Raw genomic sequence first — 4,390 nt, 5'->3', positions numbered from 1 at the left:
CACACAAGCTTCTTTCTGCGAAGCATCGAATACGTACCGCGCTTTTACGCGAAATCGACAGGGTTTGCGCGCCTAGTGGCCTCAGGACCATCGACGACTGCGGTATGTGGACAGTTTCGAAACCTACTATTCCACAGCAAAACGGCCAGATTATCCCGTGGTCTGGCGACTGTGGTCTCTGTCCAAGACATGCGGGTAGAAGTTAGAGGCTCCGCGAAACTTTGCTGCACCCTTTAGGAGCAGCGCAGTGAATCCAGTGATAGAGCAAATGTCTTGTATGCTGAATGTCGTAGTTTCGAATCGGGTTGCCATGAAAAATTAATAAGTTTTTGAAATCAGCGCTAGCATATCCCCAGAACAAACGCTGGGCTTCGACAGGGAAGAAACTGTTGCAAAGGATGCCATCTGGTCCCTTCCCAACGGGTAGCGCTGGTCACAATCCTTTGTAAATGCCGTACTAGAGAGAATTCGCGCTCAAATATGAGGACAAGCAGGTGCACCGGCTTTTTTGTTGCCCCTCTGTATACTGCTTTAATCAACCTCGCGGAGGCGACGAGGGGCCCCGCGCTAGTTGTTTTATGATTTATATCAAAAGTCAAGTCTGGAGCCGGGTCGACATGGCGGTCGACTGCGCCTATGGGGATGGTGCATATGCCACCATCATCAGGAGTATCGTGCCAAGTTACCAACGAGGCACACCTCTCCCGCATTCATTAAAATCTCTCTCTCTGTCTTTGGCAAGCATGCCACCGTATCCGCTGCTGCTTATGTCCGCAGGCGCACTCGTTAAGAACGTGTCGCTGACTTCGCTGGCAGTTGCTTTTGAACATTAATTTTCGTGCGCTAGCACTACGCGGGCAACTAATGAAAAATACGTCACTCGTCATGTTGAAGCCCTCGGAGTAACTCGGGCAAGCTTGGGTAAGCTCGGACGAGCGTCGAGCTAGATGCAGCGAATGGAAGGAAAGCGTCACGACAGCTGCAGCCGAGTGGAGAGAAGGTGTGAAGGTGAGCGAGAAACGTGGTTGCGTGCATATGCAGATGCTAGAAAGAAGAGGTGAAGGACAAAGACACCGAAGAAACGTGCAGTGCAGCAAGCGGCAAATTTGAAAAGCTAACAACAACAACAACAAATAATAAATGAAGCCGGTACATGGAAAGATACAGGGGCGGAAAAAAGTGCAACGCAGCGCAAAGGAAGAGAGCGCTAACGCGAGTCAGCCGAACCTGTGGATATAGTGAGGCGGCAAGCCGAACAAAGAGCGGCGAAGGTAGTATAACCTTGCTAAACGGGCGAGCCAGAGGCCACGTAAATGTGCAAGTTAATAGTAATCTATGCCTCCCTATTCTTGGCATATCCCCAGTGTGGGTATGTGCCATCTTTTCTAAGGCCAACAGCAGCAACAACAACGTGCAGTCGAGAGGCGTGTACAAGTGACTTCAGAGACCACCTACCAGAGGGAACGGCGACTCGAATAGCAACGAGCAGCTCAGGCGGCCTCCAGACAACGGACCACGGACCTGTTTCAGCCGGCGAACTAGTCGTCACGTGGGGTCTAGCTTCTGGTCTATCAGGTCCGTGCCAGGTCCGCTTTAAAGCGGGCGAGAAATGCGAGAGCATTCTTTTCTGGCGGCGGCCCGCGGACTTTTTAGAGGATTTGCTGTCACTTTGTCTGGCAATAATACAACGCTGGTCAATTTGGGCAGTCTTATCGGTATCGTGGTCATTTGCAAGAAGCTGGTTGCAGCGCCTTTGGCCACTTGTTTTTCTTGTGTGTTGCTGCAATCAGCATGACATCACGGCCGGACGATGCCGCATTCTACTTTTTGGTCTTGGTTCAGCACTTTCTAGCTTTGTGGGACAGCAGCACAGATTTTTTTTTAGGTCTTTCAAGAACTTTGTGGCACAACACCTGCAACCAGATGTCATGTGACCATCCGGCACACGGGCCATACAACGTGGGTGTGCAAAATTTGTTTGGTACCTCTTTGTGCACGGTTAGGCTTCTTACAAAACAATAGTGCTACGTATAGTGAAAAGAGCTCATGTCTGGTTGGGTACCGCTTGTGTATACTATTCGATTCGCGATTTTGTTAAGGTAAAATTGCACGGACCGCTTTGCATCTTCTGTGTTTATTATGTCATATCCATGCAAAATTTTGTGCAACGAGTAGTATTGTATTTCTTGTCATTACGCTGAGAAATGTCTTTGCTAACAAGCGGCGGGTGCCCAGGAAAGAAAAAAAATCTAGGAGAAAGAAGTGGCCAAGCACGAGACGACGGCCTACCGTGAAGTGGAAATTTTTTGCGCTATTGGAACTTTCAGGATGCCGTGCCATGGCCGGGGGCATCGGCATGCAACAGAGGAGTTTGCACAAGAGGCAGCAACGGCAAGTTTATTCCACAATATTTTACTACCGAGGGTAGTTTACTAGGCACAAGAAAGTGCTCAAATTCGTATGTTCTGCACATGTCTAATCATGACTGACTTCACATCTTGTTTATACTGCAAGAAGGGTATTCGAATTTTTTTCTGCAGCTTTAACAGATATTCATTCATAAAGAGCTGCAGAGCAAATTTAATTCCCATATTTGGTTAGCATAAGACAATTGCTTTTTTGTTATCAGCCGCTGTGTACCCAATTTACAGCGAGAGCACCAAACTTCATGCATAAGGGGACCTTCTGTTAGATGAAAACTGATACTTTTATTTTATTCAACATGTGTGCCACTAAGCATAGGTGTAAAAAGGAGAATGGGGAATATGGGAGAAAGAGGCCGGTTTCGCTTAGAAAGCCACGAAGTTTAACAGTGTACAAATGATCCGTCGTCAACATTTTGCATTTACAGCTGTTTCATAGGTAACTTTGATGCTGTGTTTGTATTACAGCCTCAAGAGATTGCTCTGGAAACATCCAGCCCTGCAAGGTGCCAGATGAGCCAAATGTACCAGATGCAGAAAGTTACATGGAACCTATACAGTTGGGAGCAGTTACAATCAGCGCAAGCGCACATGTGTTCGAGAACAGTTGGCATAATGGACAACCACCGCCTGCAGAGCGATTAAGGCAGTGCAGATCAAGCGCTGTAACAAATGTGACTTTCAATAAGAGATAAACTGCTCTAGAGACCCTCGCCAATGCTGTAGAAAGGCCACCTGCAGCTGATGATGCAGCAGCACATTTTGGCAGTTATGCTGCTGCAATGATGGAGAATATGAACACTACAAGGCAAGTGAAAGGCCAGAAGGAAATTCTGGATGAACACTAAAAGGCAAGTGAAAGGCCAGAAGGCAATTCTGGATGAACACTAAAAGGCAAGTGAAAGGCCAGAAGGAAATTCTGGATGTGATCGAAAAGCACCGGGATACGGTAGAATAAGGAATGACACCAGACTGGTTGTTTTGTCATTTAGCCCACCCTATCAGCAATCATAGAATGAATAGAGATGGGAAGCGGGCGGAGTGGGCGAGGGAACAAACGCGGGTTAATGACATCCTAGTTGAAATGAAGGGCAAGAAATGTACTTGGGCCGGGCATGTAATGTGAAGGCAAAATAACCAGTGGTCCTTAAGGGTAACGGAGTGGATTCCAAGAGAAGGCAAGCGTAGCAGGGGGCGACAGAGAGTTAGGTGGGCGGTTGCGATTAAGAAATTTGCGGGGATACGGTGGCTGCAACTGCAAAGAACAGGGTTAATTGGAGACACATGGGAGAGGCCTTTGCCCTGCAGTGGGCGTTGTCAGGCTGATATGATGATGATCCGCTAGGTGGCTTGTTTGCACTTGTTTTCGACACAAATGAGAAGCGCTTTAACATGGCTTAAGAAAAACGAGGACATCCGGAGGAATGTTCGTTCTTCAAGGCACTCTATCCATGAGGTGGCTGTTGAGATAAGCGGCGTCTTGCTGCCATGGCACCGCACCTCTGTCCTTAAAATATGAGCATGTCTGCGCGCGCACAGCAGCACCAAATGCACTGGGGCGTCCACGGGATGCCTGTTGCAAGCTAAAAAATGTGCGTTCACCAGTGTCCTCCAGAGGCTGTCCTGGAGTGACTCTCATGTTACTGCTGAAGAAATTGTGCTGAGCACATGCAGCAAAGACTGCGGGTACAGCCCTGTCTGGTCTTGCTTCAATTACAGTGTGCAAACGCCGAAAACGGTTTGCTAGAATCCCGAAGGCATTCTCGGCAACGCTGCGAGCTCTGGACAGCCTGCATAAGGAGAATTGTGTGGTAAAGCAGAATGAAGGGATGGAAAGTTTCAAAACTACAGGGTATCCGGTCACAAGTGTAATAATTTAAATTGGCTCCGGCAGACAAACTTTTCTCGCTCTTTAATTTCCAGAAATTAAACTGTACTCTGTAAATATGCCGGTGTGCACATGTACG

The 4,390-nt window shown here is 47.9% G+C and overlaps 1 pseudogene; it reads left to right on the top strand.

Moving 5' to 3' along the window:
* Positions 1–1,791: 1,791 nt before the first annotated feature.
* Positions 1,792–3,381, top strand: LOC149370664 (uncharacterized; annotated as a pseudogene).
* Positions 3,382–4,390: the final 1,009 nt, after the last annotated feature.

This window comes from Amblyomma mixtum, chromosome 1, assembly GCF_055824585.1.
Source record: "Amblyomma mixtum isolate Tamu chromosome 1, ASM5582458v1, whole genome shotgun sequence".
Classification (NCBI taxonomy): Eukaryota; Metazoa; Arthropoda; class Arachnida; order Ixodida; family Ixodidae; genus Amblyomma; species Amblyomma mixtum.
This window is presented reverse-complemented; position numbering and strand designations above follow the sequence as displayed.